Genomic DNA, 16709 nt, shown 5'->3' with positions numbered 1-16709 from the left:
GACTCGAAACCACCTGCTGGCCTTGGATACAATTACATGCGGATGTATCTTCATGTGTGATGCATTGAACGCTGATCTGTTTTGGCTCTTGGAAATGGTTATGTACTACAAAAAATTATATAACAAAATGATAAATGTACAAAGTGTACGATAAAATATACAGTATATATTGAATACTGAATGTTTTCTTGTGTTAGTAATACTGTAATATATTAATATTATAATGTAGTACTATTAACCTTACCATGGACGGGTGAAGGTCCAGTTTCATCTTTATGTTCATGAAAGGCACGTTAATGCCTGAACATGATTGAGGTGTTATTATTGTACCCCAACTCCTTGAAACGGGTGGCACGGCGGTCTGGTGGTTAGCGTGCAGACCTCACAGCTAGGAGACCAGGGTTCAATTCCTCCCTCGGCCATCTCTGTGTGGAGTTTGCATGTTCTCCCCGTGCATGCGTGGGTTTTCTCCGGGTACTCCGGTTTCCTCCCACATTCCAAAAACATGCTAGGTTAATTGGCGACTCCAAATTGTCCATAGGTATGAATGTGAGTGTGAATGGTTGTTTGTCTATATGTGCCCTGTGATTGGCTGGTGACCAGTCCAGGGTGTACCCCGCCTCTCGCCCAAAGACAGCTGGGATAGGCTCCAGCACCCTCCGCGACCCTCGTGAGGAAAAGCGGTAGAAAATGAATGAATGAATGAATGAATGAACTCCTTGAAACACAATAAGCACTTCACCTCTCAATAACAATGACAAACAGTGAAAATACAGGTTTTGAAATGCAAACATAACATCTCTTAGTGTGGCTTTTCCCGAATCTGTCACGTGGTACAGCCGGGCAGCGAGGCTTCGGACGTCATCAATTCAGGCCCCACCCCCCCAATGAATCACACCTCGGTACACGCTTCGCGGAAGTGCCCACTCGATTACTCGACACACGCTTTGAAGCCCCGGCACCTCTTGTAACATCACTACCTAGACGTTTTTGCTTTGTTTGTTTGCCTTTTGCCTGCACAACTGTGAGTACCTGCACCTGCTCATGCCTAATGGAGGGCTTTTATTTGTCTGTGTCTGCATACCAAGGGTCTAGCATTTGACATCCCATCACAGGATCCAGACAGAATGAACCAACCTAAACTGATCCCCTCAGAAACATTTTTTTTTTAATGGCAGCTCACAATGAGCGGATGTGGTATGACTATGAGGCACCTGGAGGTCTCATTGGGGGCCTTTGGAAGCTTAAGGGCCAAGTCTTATGGTACCAAGGCTCTCCTCCAGCCCCTTGGCCACCTATCTGGTTTATCTTCGGACATCTGGAGTCCATCCCTTGAGGGTGGGGGCACGGGTCAACCGTGCGTCCCCAGCTGCACAGTACCTTCTTGTTCCGGCTGCACAAACAACACCTCACCAGATTGAAGTCAGGTCACCTCCAGCACCTGCTACTTCCCCCATGCAGGGCCAAAGTTGGATCAAGTCTGGCTCCAGATCCACCTGGACCGAGGTGAAGTTGCCACGCACGGTTGTGGGTAAATCTCCACCTGCTCCTGCGCCATCAGGTTGTCTCCTAGACCTGCTCTGCAATTCCGCTCAGACAGCCTCCAGTTCTGGTCCAGACTTGGCCACAGCAGCCATCTCCAATGCTGGTCCCGCAAACCTGGCTGAACTGTTGCACAACCAGATGATGCTGGCCCAGTTTTCAGCATTCATCCCTCCATGGCGACCCGTGACGTTCCGTCATTCCTTATTTGGAGACTGTTTAATGTCTGGTATCCGTTCCTTGCCTTGGTAGGGGTACTGTCCTGCTCCACAGGGCAGGAAATATTTCTTCCTTTTCTACCGTTTTATTGTACTTCCTGCTGGGTGTGAGGTGCAGTTACTTGAAACCGGTGTGGCACAGTGCCACAGATTGTGGCAATTAACAAGCAGTGGCTTTATTAATCCCAGTCTATCTTGACTTTGCTGGTTCATTGCATTTCTTCAGTCAAGACTGTCAGATTTTGCTGACTTGCCAGTTATGTTTCACAGATATCTTTTTTTCTCACCTTTTGTTTGCTTCTTGTCTGCATAACGGAGTACAAGTACACTTTTATTTGCACGTCGCCTCCGTCTCTGCATTTAGGGGCCCTAAGTTCCGGCAATGTGGTACAAGTGGTCAAACGATTTGCATTCCTTTACTGTACCTTTGCTGTAAGTTGAGTATTATTGTGATTTAGAACTTAAATTATAGCGACATATTGTGCACAGAAGACAAGATGGACACATAAAATGAAGTAACAACAATATTTAAAAAAAGAACCAAAGGAAACAACTCCTTACTTTAAGCTCTGTAGTTATCCTATCTTCTTAAAATGTTGTCACAAGCTAGTCTGAATAGATGACGTCCTCTCTTTCGCGAATCCATGACCCCTCTACCATCCATTAGCATTCATTTCCATGATGGCTTTCCTTTTCCATGGACCACTGCCACTTGGGGGACTTGATGAAATGTAAAAAAGTTAAAAGTTAACTAACAAACAATTTTATTCTTCGTCAGCGTAGCTTTAGCATGCTCAAGGGTATGATCTATATCCTTAATGATGATCAGTTAAGAACAAACGTGTCGCAATCTGGTATTGGCTGGTGACCAGTCCAGAGTGTACCAGCCTCTCTGCCAAAGTCAGTTGGGATATGCTAAGCATACCATGGTATTCCCAGTAAGGATATGCAGCATAGAAATTGGATTGAAGGGTGTGGGCAATATTGGCGGGTATTTATGATGTTCAGTGTTCATGTTTTTTTTGTCCTTGGCACATTTCTACCAGAATTAGAAATAATTTCTTGGGCCCAACCTCATAGGTTGATCAATAAATTCAATTGAAGGTTTGAACTGAATGTTTAAATGTGAGAAAATGCTAATGCCTGTCTGAGAAAAGTGTATAAAGTGTATGGTGAGAGGCTTTGCCGCCTTAAAACATATCTAATAATATTTAAAAAGTAAAGTTGGCTACTTTGCGGATTTAATTTATCTGATAGAAACCTATCCCCCCGTGTCAACCACAAATGTTAAATTTATATCTTTGGTATCAATGTGTAATTTTCTTTAAACTCAGAAATGCAGTCACATCTGTCAGTTTCCATTTACTTGGTACCACCACAATAACAAAGTAACAAAACAATCAATACAATGATGATTTCACATCTCATCAAGTCGTGTTACAAACACACAACATATGAACGTGATCCAATCAAAATTCTGACTGTGTTCTGGAAACAAAAACAAATATCTGAGGCAGCAGTGGACTTGAATCCAATATGTCCCACAGGTTCCCCCGGTGCAATACAATAATGGATTGTAGAGTTTGATGAAACATAATTGGAATTTTTTTTTTTTGTCAGTGCTCAAACCTCAATTCTACATAGTAAATGTCGGGGTTACAAGCAGGTACACTAAGATTGTGGTGTGTGTTTTAAAATACTGTTCATTTAAGAAATGAGAAGCATTGTGTGATTTCATTTAGCTTTGACAAGCACAAGATCAGGAAGTGTATTATCGAGTATGTAATTAACATACTGTTAACATACCCAACAATATAGTTATACTTCGCTATACTTCCAACCCCATTAGAATCATTGAACTTTCCTATTGACGTTCCACAACAAAATTAAGCAAGTTCAATAGTTCAACCTTGGTTAGCCTCATGAATTACAGTACAGAATTTACAGTACCATATCAAATTTACAATAATAATGTAAATCCAGTTAATGTGTTCCAGAAAGCCACAAAACACATTTTTATAGTTTTACAATTATACTTTTATATTCAGTCAACAAATAGAAATGCAAATAACTACATATAAATGATAAATGAAAGGAATACATCAAGATTGAAGGTTACTTTTACCTTCATTAAACATGTGATTCTTGACTGAAAACAGGAAAAATATGCATTTCTATGCATAATTAACCATAATTGTAAAACTACAAAAACGTGTTTTATGCTAACATTTTTGAGAGTCACTGCTGAAAACATCATAGACGGATGACAGAACAGTTCCGATTCCCATTTTGTTAGCTAGCTAATAGAATGCTAACAAGCAAAGACGTTTTTAATACATTAAGAACACAATTGGACTACAAGACACGGGTTGTGTTTGAAACCGCATACTACTACTACTCATACTAACTCTTTGAGTATGCAGTGTATCTACATTGGCAGTATGCGAGTATGAAGTGCATACTGCATTCGCAAGAAATGTTGAGTATGTATCATTAGCTTGCGACTCACGCTCAAATTACCCAGGATGCAACGCGAAGTGACGTCACCGCGAAAAAAGAAAAACTTTGGCTGAACACTGAGCAGCAGAATGGACCAAACAGCGGATATATTGTAAGTTGGTTCGCTTCTTGTTTTCAAAGTAAAAGCAGTGATTTATCACTATGTTTTTTTTGTATGACAAAAGTAATGGGTGTTTTATTTGGTGAAAATAACCGGAAGTACATTGCTCACTTCGGCTAGCTTAAATTTTGCCGAAGTCGTCCAAACGAAATTGTAAACGGTTGGCATTTGGACAAATAAGTGGCACACTCGGGATCTAAACAGCCACTTTCTCGTGTGATTAAAAAAATCTCAATAAAGTGATGTATTTAAAGAGTTTAGAGCTAAAGTGAAATCAGTTTCAGCCTGTCGATTTTGGCTTGGGTAGGAGCGCAATGCATTGTGGGTTATCATGTAGTAGGTTGTAATGTCTGATGGATTGGGTGTGCAGTATGGAGTATGTATAGTATGGGCATGGAAGCATGTAGTAGTAAGTATGCGGTTTCGAACACAGCCAAGGACTATATTGTAACCAGATACTACACACAAGTAGTTAATTTGTTGAAATGTTGAACTATAATGATCTATATGATCTATAATTATCCTTGGTGCATGTAGTGAACATACATACTATGTAGTATTAGTAGTAGTATAGCTTGGTACAAAGGCAAAAATAGGCCTCACAGAAGCCATTTCTGCTTGGTGTGAAATGTTCTTATACATGATAGATTCATGTTGCTTGAGGATTTAGTGCTCTTGGGCCAGAGCTATATCCATACACACCACTTTGAACAGTTTAACGACACTGATAGATTGCATGCTGCTCTCGGTTCAAGTGTTGAAAATAGTGTTGGCTGAGAGAATCGGGACAAGGAGAAGCAGCAGGTGCTGCATTGAGACTTATGTGTTTAAATGCATTTATGCCAAGAGTCTGGTGACTCATAATATCTCAGTCAATAAGTACTCCTGGTGCCATTTTAACTTCACCGGAAAAATAAGACGCAATCATCTCAGACGGGTCATTCTTTAATGAACTTTGTGACTCATAGAAAAGCTACTTTCTTCCAGGAGTTTACATAAAAAAGGTTATGTTGAGAGACTATTATTTTTACAGATAACGGATCAATGCTTTGTCCATGTATACAATTGTATGTGTTTGCCTTCATGGATATGTAGAATATATGCAGACTATCAGAAAGCACACAATATTGGGAGGATGATATGCAGTAATGTAATGGTAATGGTTTTATTTCATTTGAACATGCATCAGATTACAATTGAATGCATCACACAATCAGTTCACAGTTCCACATGTCCAAAAGGAGTAGGAAGAAGCAAAGCTTATTAAATCCTACCCTTCCATCTGGTACTTTTACAATCAGTAACTGTTACATTTGTTCAATATAGTTTATTTTTTTTATATATGATATGTAAATATAATCATTGCATAATTATTTAGCGCATGCAATGAGTTTTATCAAACCTGAAACCTGTTGCCGGTTAGTGATTTGTCGTCTTCTTTTAGCACATTTGAAAGGCAGGTGCAAACTGGCATCTTATGCATGGCTGGTCATTGTAGCAAGAAAGAGGCATGTAACGACAAGAGAGATTCTTCCAAGGGCTTTTGCACAAGCAATAATAGTACATCACCCGCAATTCACCCACTAATTATACAATATTTATTTTTTTTGCTGATGCAATTATCTGGGATCTTATTAGGTCAGTCCACTTTTTTCAGACACTCGAGCCCCATAAAAATATACTGGTTAAATCAAGAGATATGTTTGTTTTAAATCTGTATCGGTTCTTCTGACAATCGGTCAGCACATTGTTGGAATGCAAAACACAATCGATTTTCTTCCTTACCGGAGCTGTCGAAGCAATCAGTCAGTCGGCCTAAAATGTAGGGAATGTTTTCTCATTGTGTTCCATTGATTTCATCTAATCAACTCATTGTGCTCAAATTTGGGTTCTAATCATGAGAACACTCTACAAGTTCAAGACTAAATAATAAAAGCACATTAAAAGCACCATTAGAGTGGAAACTCCACCAAGGTCAAACTATTCCATTTATTGTACGTTCTTACTCTTGCTCCTCAGTGTTTTATAGTTCATATTGCATACAACAAATCCTGTACGTTTTGGGTGTCTTATTCAGTAAAAACCTGTCAAATTCAATTCAGTTTAGTCTGTCCTTTTGCCGGCGAAGATTTGGACACACTTTTCCATTGAATAGCATGAGAATTTGTGTCCGAACTTTTAACTGGTAGTATATACAGTATAGATATCTAATTTAACACAGAAACAATTCCATATAATTTTAACATCTCAGTGATAAAAAATCACAATTGTTTGGACACCACATGATTTTTAGATTCACATTTTACTTAATTTGGCCCCATGACTTCTTCATCACCGCACAGAGCTAGTGTGAGCCTACAACAGGGATTTCAATCTTGCGGAACATCGGCCGTAACAGAACCCCGACGGATTCAGTGTGAGCGTAGGGTTACTTTTTAAACACGCCGAGCATGCTATCATCATCATATCAATACATTCATTCATTCATTCATTCATTCATTTTCTACCGCTTATCCTCACGAGGGTTGCGGGGGTGATGGAGCCTATCCCAGCTGTCACCCTGTCACCCTGGACTGGTCGCAGCCAATCACAGGGCACATATAGACAAACAACCATTCACACTCACATTCATACCTATGGACAATTTGGAGTCACCAATTAACCTAGCATGTTTTTGGAATGTGGGAGGAAACCGGAGTACCCAGAGAAAACCCACGCATGCACAGGGAGAACACTCAAACTCCACACAGAGATGGCCGAGGGTGGAATTGAACCCCGGTCTCCTATAGCTGTGAGGTCTGCACGCTAACCACACAACCGCCGTGCAGCCTCATATCAATAGAATAAATCGATAATAGTTACAGTGACGATTTGGACAATATCTATCGACATTGTACCCACATAGAGCCAACAATAATATGATCTGTCCATCAATTTTCTATGCCACTTATCCTCATTATGGTCTTCGGGCGAGCCACGGGGTTCACCCTGGACTGGTCGCCAGCCAATCGTAGGGCAAACAACCATTCACACTCACATTCATACCTATGGACCAATTAACCTAGCATGTTTTTGGAATGTGGGAGGAAACCAGAGTAACCCATACACGCAGAACATGCAAACTCCACACAAAAATGTCGAAGCGGAGAATTGAACCCAGGTCTTCCTGACTGTGTGGCCAACATGCTAACCACTTGTACAACATGCGGCCACAACTTAATAATATGAATATGAATTAATTAATAATAATAAACATGAAAAAAGATACATTTTTGTACTTACTCCTTGTATGCAATAAAAAGGCACCAAAGCCCCCCACAAAAATGTACGGCACCACGGCTTCGCAGGCTATTGTTTACAAAAACTTCCTGTATACAAGGCTAGTTATCGCGCCAACATTTGCTTTCGTTAGTGTGGTTTCTGCACCCACAGCGGACGCTCACTGTAGTCGCTACCGGAGTCAATGTGAGTGGCACTTTGCAGCAAGCCAGAGTGGATCAGGACTGGAGCTGCATCGGTGTGAGCCTGGACTTCGGGCTGAAATAAAGTTGTGCTCTCATTCCAAAGTTGTGATGCTGCAGCCAGTATGCAAGGCAACTGTGAAAGTTTTGATTTCCCCAGAGAGCTACCTTTAGCATCTCACTGGCCCAATGCTTCAACTATACTATATTTCTTAACTGTCTCTCAAATCACTCTCAAGGCAACTGACCTATTTCTTGATGTCTGTTTGGATCAACGCTATTGTCAGAGTTTTAATTGTATCAATGAATCAGACCTCTGATTGTCTCATTAGATGCCGCTATAGAAATAGACTGTCCTCAAAAGGTCAATAAATGTAGACGACCTGAATGTCCAATTAGCATTGAAGGGACATATCTTAGCATTCACTACCTTGTTTACATTTTGTCTCAATAGAGTTGAGTTCTTGAAAAAAGGAGACTCCTTATTGGTCTCAATTCAATTTCAATTCATTCAACGCAGCATCTCTGTCAACGGTTATTTATGTAATGTGCTCTCATTAAGCAGAATCAAAATACTCATAAAAATACATGTTCAGCTAGAGAATACTATGCACAAAGGATCTAGGTCAGGGGTCTCAAACTCAATTTACTTGGGGGCCACTGGAGCTAGGGTCTGGGCGAGGCTGGGCCGTATCAGCTTTTCCAAAAAAAACAAAACGCATTTATTAAAAACAGAAAAATGAATAAACTTTGCTTTTGTTCCGATTTTCTACAATAAAAGCTCTGATAAAACATTCCACTTTTCTCAAATATCTTAATTTTTATTTTTCTACACAAAATAAGATGAAAAATAAATAAACAAATCAAGAATAAAGAAAATCAATCATCAGTAATAAATAAATATAATAATAATAATAAAACGGCAAATAATAAAAACTTAAGAAACCACATATAGTTGGTGATTAGACAAATTATTTTTTTCAGATTAAAATTAACAAAGCATTATTAGAGCCCTGTAGACATGACAAAACTCGATTAAAGTCACATTTATACTCTTTTTATTTACAACATATTGCGCAACTGCAGGGTCTTGAGACACATGCTAACTCACAAACTAGAGAGCTAGCGACCTAAACGGTAGCCTTCAAGTTATTTCCTTTAAACTTAAATAGTCAAAAACTTACCACTTCCATACGGATAGGGAGGATAACTATTAACAGTTATTTAACCTTTAACATGAACATTAATCAAACAGAATAATTTTTTCTGGATACATGATACCATACAGCATCCACATCAAACTTGCACGGGCCCCACTAACATTAAACTTTCATATCAAGGCGGGGGCCTCAAACTAGTGTCCTGCAGGCCACATTTGGCCCGCGGGCCGCGTGTTTGAGACCCATGATCTGGGTTTAATATTTAAAACCAAAATGCAAACTGATATTTTCATGAAATCTACAGCCGTTTTAAAAAGTCCTATCAAGAAAAGTGTTTGTTGGTTGTAGCCACAGCGGTTTCAGCCTGTTGTCATGGCCAGGAAGTGATAATCTTCGTCTCTCTCAGCAACACATTCATTGTTGAAATCCTGACAAATACAGCCAGAGTTATAGGTGCTGTCTGCAATGGGAGCGCTAGCATTCAAATGTACTATATCAATGATGGCAAATAGCTTACTGTAAATTCCGCACTATAAGCTATTCCTTTTTTTCCCCCCACGCTTTTAACCCTGCAGCTTCAACAAGGATGCGGCTAATTTATGGCTAGCTACAGTTTTTTTTTTTTTGGTCGTTAATGCGATGGCACATTTAGAAGTCTTTTGATTTGGCAAATTACCAGAGCGAGTGTCAAGTGCAAGTAGCATTGCAAGGTTTATGTGCATTAAGTGCACATAAACGTTGTGCATTAAGTGTGTCTTTCTGTGTAAATAAAGTGTGTGGCTAACAGACAAGTGTGATGGTCTTAACAAAACTTTAAGACCAGTTTAAATATTACAAGAATTATATATATATATAGCACAGTTTGATGTTTACAAGGTTCTAAGTAGAGCTTCAAATGTAAAAAAACATTTTGGCAGGGCAGTTATTTTTATTTTTAAAATATACTGAAGTGAAACTACCTCGAAAAGTACTTGCAGTACTTCACTTGCGGAAATGACGGAAAGACATGACCTTATTTGTCATAGCGAGCGCAATGTACTATAAATGTCATTTATGGTAATTTCCCATTTGTTTTCAACAACTTCAACAATTTTAAACATAATTACAAACAATATGTAATATTTTGAAACAAAGCTGATAAATCATGTCAGGTGAGATTCAATATTATTGAAAGTGGCATCATCTGTTATTATTGTAGTGTTGTTGCTACTGTATCGATTGTTGATTGCTTCTAGCTGCATGGAGTTTTTTTTTTTAATTTCCCATAATGACTTGCATAAATGTAACCTAGTACCAATAATTTGAGGTTTAACCCCCCCCCCCCTTCCCAAATACGAGTAATTGTTATGATTAGTCTGACTTGCACTGAAAATATACAATAAAAACACAGTAATACATGAAACTACCATGCAGGTGTTTGGACAGAAGAAAAAAGGTTGCTAGGCAATCCAGTGAGATCTAAGAAAAGGTCCGCATGAGATGTGGTGGACGGAGAACTGGCAGTTGCTGGGTAAATTGCAATTTCACAGTCAAAGTCAAATCACGCTGAGCTGAGAAGCAGAATGAGAGAATCTCACCAAAGCTCTGCAATCTGCCGTCATACATAGCTGCAAACAGGTGACATTTAATCCCACTCTATATGTTAGCCGGTGATTGATTTTTTTTTTGTCGCCAATAATTCTAGAGATATGAAATGCTTTTCTAGCATCTGTGACTGTCAAAAAAAATCACATAATGTGGATATGATCTATCTTTTCTGATTTTTGTGCAGGACATGTGAAGGAGGCGGCATGATTGGCTTCTCACTCACGCCGAGGCAGAGTGACTCCCTCCTTCCTCTGTCTGAAGCATCCCAGTTTAATGATGGGATGTTGATGTAACAGTATAAATGTCTCTCACTTGACCGCGGACCCCCACCAACATGGCACCAACGGGGCCGATTGAATTTTGCCATCTTTCAGCTGAATTCACAGGTGTGGTTGCGTGCCCTGAGGAGTGTGCGTGTGTGTGTATGTGTGTGTGTGTGTGTTAGAAAAGGAGGAAGGGGACTTGCCGTTATGTCCCTGCAGCGGCAGACCCACCACATCTCTGCCAAGGCGCAGTTTACTCTGTCAGCACTGCCCATGCATCCCAATGAGCTGCATGCAAGAGATGGCTAATGTTGCAGGCTCTTGTCCTGTATCCTGGGAGATGTGTTCAATTAAGCCAACATAAGGACCGCCAATGAGGATCAAAAGAGATAGAGACCTCTTATTCAGCTGTGGCCATAATTACACTTTATATAACAAACTCAATGTCACTCAGATACAAAGCAGAACGTGATCAATGAGATTAATATCTTTGATGCTGAATGTCTTTCTTTGCTTGACATCTTTAGTATCTGTCAGTCAGTTGGCGAACACGACCAATAAGGGAGGGGCTCTGGGGTCAGGTGTAAAGCATCAGGAAAATTGTTGTATTTTCCAACCACTTCTCCATGCGACAGGGAATCCATCAAGGAAAATCTAATCAAGAACCTTAAAGCTAATAGAAGAATCCCGTTTGATCAAGTTTAATCAGTCGGGTGTTTACATTTAATCAAGAATGGATTAAAATCAAGAATGATTAAAAAGGGATTCTCCACTATTAGAAGAGAAATTGATGACTGAAGGTCACATGAAGGTCGGCATTTTTGTGCAACACAGTATAGTATACCGATTATGAGGTACAAATCCATTACAGACGTCAGTCTAAGATTGAATCCCGATTCCACTCCTTGGCCCTGGTCTTACCCCTTGCCCCTTGGTTTTGCACGCTCACAAGAATCAAGTAGTTTCCCAATTCTCCTTAAACCGAGGGTAAGTGCTAAGCTAGGGATGAGCCAGTACACCACTATCTGAAGCTGCATCTGGAGTTAGGGTTAAAAAAAGAAACAAAATGGCCATATGTGGACAACACACCACATTATGAAACCTTTCATAATATTTTCCTATTTTTTAATCTAACCTTGTCTATCTATATTTTTACTATGACTCTTTATTTGTTTCCACTACACTGTTTTGTGTGGTAGTGGTGGTAATACGAAAAGGAAGGGGTAGAATTGCAATTCAGCCTTAGTGCACAACACTTATGTCTGCATGATCACTATTATTTGTAATATTTTAATGCTTCTGTTGCTTTCATAAAAAGACTCAATTTACAGTGTTGTGTATTAGGTCATTCAAGTGAATATGAATTCATTATACTGGCGTAAAAATCCTTGAAAATATTACCCTTTTCTTGCTACTTCATTTATCTGTTTTATTCAGTGGAGTAACACTGGCAATATTGTTGATAAAAAGAGACCTCCATTGGTCTCCCATTATGTACCGAGATTTCCTTTCTCCCCTTCCCTGTTCCCATTTATATATTGTATATATCATGTATATTAGTGTAAATAGTATATTATCTCTTTACGTAATTTAGCTGTCCTTCAAACTTGAAAAAATATTTCCTGGAGCCATTAGCGCTAGTTCCATGCTAACATTGTGAAATCAGAGCAGTGAAAAAGTGCAGCAGAGCTGAGCGAGGGTAAGCATACAGCTTGTATTCAGGAACGCCCATATAAGGAAGTGTGGTTCACTGTGACGTCACAGGTAGCCAGTGTTACAAAAAACTCTCTGCGTTCACTTCTTTCACTTTCAAATGTGCAAGCCTCATTATCTGAAACGTGGGCATATTTTACCATGAGTACAACATTCTAAAAACATTTATAGGGTCGAAAAGTGGAAAAAGCATAATAGGTCCCCTTTTAAAATTTGCTTTTAGATTTTTTTACACAAAAGCAAAAAGGTGTAATTTCCTGCTTAAATGCTATTGTTTCACCTATAATAAAATAAAAATAAATTATAGGCTCACTAAATGAATCCCCATACTTCTGTAGTATTCACATGAGCTGCAAAATGATTTTTTTTTCAAAAGAAGTGCTTTGAATTGACGTTTTCTGCATTTTTTTTAGAACTATTCCTGAGCAGATACTTTCCTTTAAGACTGTTAAATATTTGCTTTCTCATCTTTCTTTGCTGGCGTGTGTTGTTTGTGTGTTTAAGGCCTTGGGCCAGTCTGTGTACTACTTTAAACTGATTTATTACATAGTTTTTCTCACAAATGTCCAACTCATACAGAGTAGCAAGAGCGTGACAAAACATTATATAAACTATAATTCTAATGTCAAAGTAAAAATCCTGGACCAGAAACGGCAACAAACTTTATTATTAATTTTACAATAAGGTTAATGGGCCAAGTATGCTTATATAAACAAGGACTTTGACTTTGATTTCTCACTGTACATACACACAGACACTTATGACTCTTCAGGAAGTATTGCTTTGAAGTTTTACTATGACCACAGTTGGCTTCTTTTAAAGCTTATTAAGTTGTTCAAATATTAGTTAAAGGGGACCTATTATGCTAATTTTTTAGCCCTTTGTATTGGGTTAGGGACTCCTATACAGCTGCTACACACAATGACGTGCACAGAAAGCTTTCTAGATCTTCCAGAATCTGCACCTTTTTACAGCTGTACTTCCTTGGCTTTCCAAAACTGTCCGTTTTAATTTATTCTACCCATGGCCCGCCTCCAGGCACGTCACGGAGAAGTCGTCACAGGGTAGGGGGAGGGAGGGTCTGCAGCTTGTATTCGGGAACACCCATATAAGGAAGTCCGGGTCTGAAACCAAACTTATTTCAGGGCTCACTTCCACATGTGTAAACCTCATTATCTGCAACTTTGGCACAGTTTAACACAATAATACAATATTCAAACAACATTTATAAGTCAGAAAAGTGGAAAATTAAAAAAGAATCCTGCAAAATTAATAGTAGGGTTGGGTAATTATGAAAATGTTGCTATTGATGGATACCAGGGCAAATAGAGGGCCAGTATTGTTGATACTAGGGATGCTCCGATCAGGGTTTTATGCTACCGAATCAAATAGTGATTGTGCATGAATGAGATTTTTCGTTAACAATCACATGGATTAACTGTACATCATTCAATTTATTCATGACGAGTGGTATTGGTCAGATGTGCACAATTGTAAGGGTCCACTGGTTGCTGTCATGACCCCGCCTTTCCTGGCAACCATCCTCGCCCTCTTGGCTGTCCTCCTCGCCCTCTTGGCCATCCACATGCTGTTGTCTGTCTGGTCACAGATTCTCGTGCACTGTAAAAACTATAACTCAAGATAACAAAATTGTCCTCCAACTTTCATCACTACGGATTATTAATGAACATAAAATCATAGAGTATCCACCCTCATAATGGTGACACTATTACAGGGGTCTCCTAGCTCACCAGCTCATATTGAGTAGCTCACAAAGGGTGAAATATTTGCTTCAACTCTTAATAGTTTTTTTAAGCAGCGCAAGAGTTGCATGGAGGTTCTGTTTTTGCTGTCGTTAATCTGTTTTTTTTGTCTGTGTTCTGCAGCGAGAAATCATCGAGAAGATCTTCACTCAATAACTAGCCTTGTATACAGGAAGTTGTTGTAAACAACAGCCGTATCTTCCTGCACGGCCACAGTGTTGTAGATTTCTGCGTCGTTTTTCCACTTCCAAGATGAACCTTTCATCGTCCATTGGGGAATATGTGACGTGATGGCATGCCACACACTTTGATAATCATGTCATGTTTACATTTCGAATATATCACCAGTGTACAGGCAATAAAAAGTCATATTACAGTGTTTTCAGGCTGATTTTATTTTGAAATGCACTGGACCATGGTTGCCGGCTTGTCGGCATAGCGATGCGACCACAGAAATAGAAAGACGTACAAAGCTCACACCCGCACTGCGCAGTTCAGTGCACACGCCACCATCTTGTGTAGCACAACTTGGGAGCAGTGTATAATCATACATAGGTAGCTTACAGCCGGAATTTTAATGCCTTATTACGTCCAGAATTTCAGAAACCATCAGTAAAAACGTCGAAAGGTTGTCCTACACAAGATGGAGACAAAAACGTACGGCTCATGAATTTTCTACGTAATGTAGTTCTGTGGATGCGACCCCAGGATGCAGAGAGCAGGACCCAAATGCAGGTAAAAGTGTATTTAACAGTTAGCGCAATGCAGCAAAAATGACTAGCATGCATGCATGCATGAACACAAAGACGACAATGAGCCAACGACGTGAGGAGCACGCACCTGAACTAAATAGACATCACTGAAATGGGAAACAGGTGCGAGGAATTAATGCAAAGCAATGGAAAACAAAACAGATGCAACACAGGAAGTTAATACAAAATAAGGGCATGAACCAGGAACTAAGGCATGAGAAGAAACTAAATGAAGTGTCACATAGGCTAATTCCCACATCATGACAAAGAGTGCAAAATAAGTTTTTTGGCTCATTCAAATCCTTTGGCGTTTCTGTCCCAAAAGAACCTATTCTCTTAGTTTATAAACAATATAACATATATATATAAACAACATAACATATATTTATGTTATTGCGCTAGTATTGATCTGCTAACCCCCAGTTAAGACAGGGGTCTCAACCTAATTTACCTGGGGGCCACTGGAGCTAGGGTCTGGGCAAAGCTGGGCCGCATCAGGTTTTCAAAAAAAAACACCCGCATTTATTAAAAACAGAAAAATATACAACCTTTTTCAACGGTAGCCTTCAAGTTACTTCCTTTAAACTTAAATAGCCAAAAACTTACCACTTCCACACGGATAGGGAGGATAACTATTAACAGTTATTTAACCTTTAACATGAACATTAATCAAACGTAATATTTTTTTCTGGGTACATGATACCATACAGCATCCATATCAAACTTGTGCGGGCCGCACTAACATTAAACTTTCATATCAAGGTGGGGGCCTCAAACTAGTGCCGCGTGTTTGAGACCCCTGCTCTATAAGAAGCACCAGTAATTTTGAGAGAAAAACACATTTGTACATATATAAGCCGCACAGGTTCATATCACAATGTGGAATTTTGTAGTGTCCACGATTCTGAGGACCAGGTCGTTCTTTTATTTGCAAAAAAATCCCATCAAGCTTATCATCCAATCATAAGAGATCCCAAGAGGTCACTACTCAGTATAAGAGTCTGGCTCACTGTGTCATCTGAGAGAGAATGCTAAAATCATCACACAGCAAGTTAACACTCAAAAGGTATATACAGGTTTAGTATAAACTACTTTAACTTCTTCCCATAATTCATTGCTTCCTGTCAAACTTGCGCGGGCCGCACTAACATTAAACCTTCATATCAGGGCGGGGGCCTCAAACTAGTGTCCTGCGGGCCACATTTGGCCCGCGGGCCGCGTGTTTGAGACCCCTGAGTTAAGCGGTATTATGATGGCATTTTGACTTTAGTATGGATCACCAATCTTTTATAATCTCAAGAACACTATGTATTTTCACCCGTAAAATAAATCCAGAGGCAAGATGAAAGTAAAAGGCGCTCCGCTCCGCAAAAGGAAGAACATCTTTTGTCTGTTCCATTGTATAATCTATTAAGATGTTCCCACACAAGCTGCACTCTCACACCTGCCAGCCTCAGAGATCACCCACACAATCTGTACATTTGTCTGTCTGCCCTGAGTAACAGCTCATCGGCTACGTGGCAGACTGTGGCTGTGCCTCCATGGCCACACAGACCTATGCACATCCATCATAATTATGCACTGCAGCGACTGAAATAGCAGCTCCTCGTTCTTCAAGAGCACAGGAACG

General features: G+C 39.7%; 1 protein-coding gene across 1 annotated transcript in view; it reads left to right on the top strand.

Annotated features, from left to right (window-relative positions):
- The window catches only part of LOC131128202 (leucine-rich repeat transmembrane neuronal protein 4), an 83732-nt gene extending 69124 nt beyond the window's left edge, over positions 1-14608 (top strand). Inside the window, exon 3 of the mRNA XM_058070831.1 lies at positions 14451-14608. The gene's annotated coding sequence lies outside the window, so the exon portion shown is untranslated. The remainder of the gene's footprint in view (positions 1-14450) is intronic.
- Positions 14609-16709: the final 2101 nt, after the last annotated feature.

This window comes from Doryrhamphus excisus, chromosome 4, assembly GCF_030265055.1.
Source record: "Doryrhamphus excisus isolate RoL2022-K1 chromosome 4, RoL_Dexc_1.0, whole genome shotgun sequence".
Classification (NCBI taxonomy): domain Eukaryota; kingdom Metazoa; phylum Chordata; class Actinopteri; order Syngnathiformes; family Syngnathidae; genus Doryrhamphus; species Doryrhamphus excisus.
Note: the sequence above shows the minus strand (reverse complement) of the source record. Positions and strands in the feature narration are given on the sequence as shown.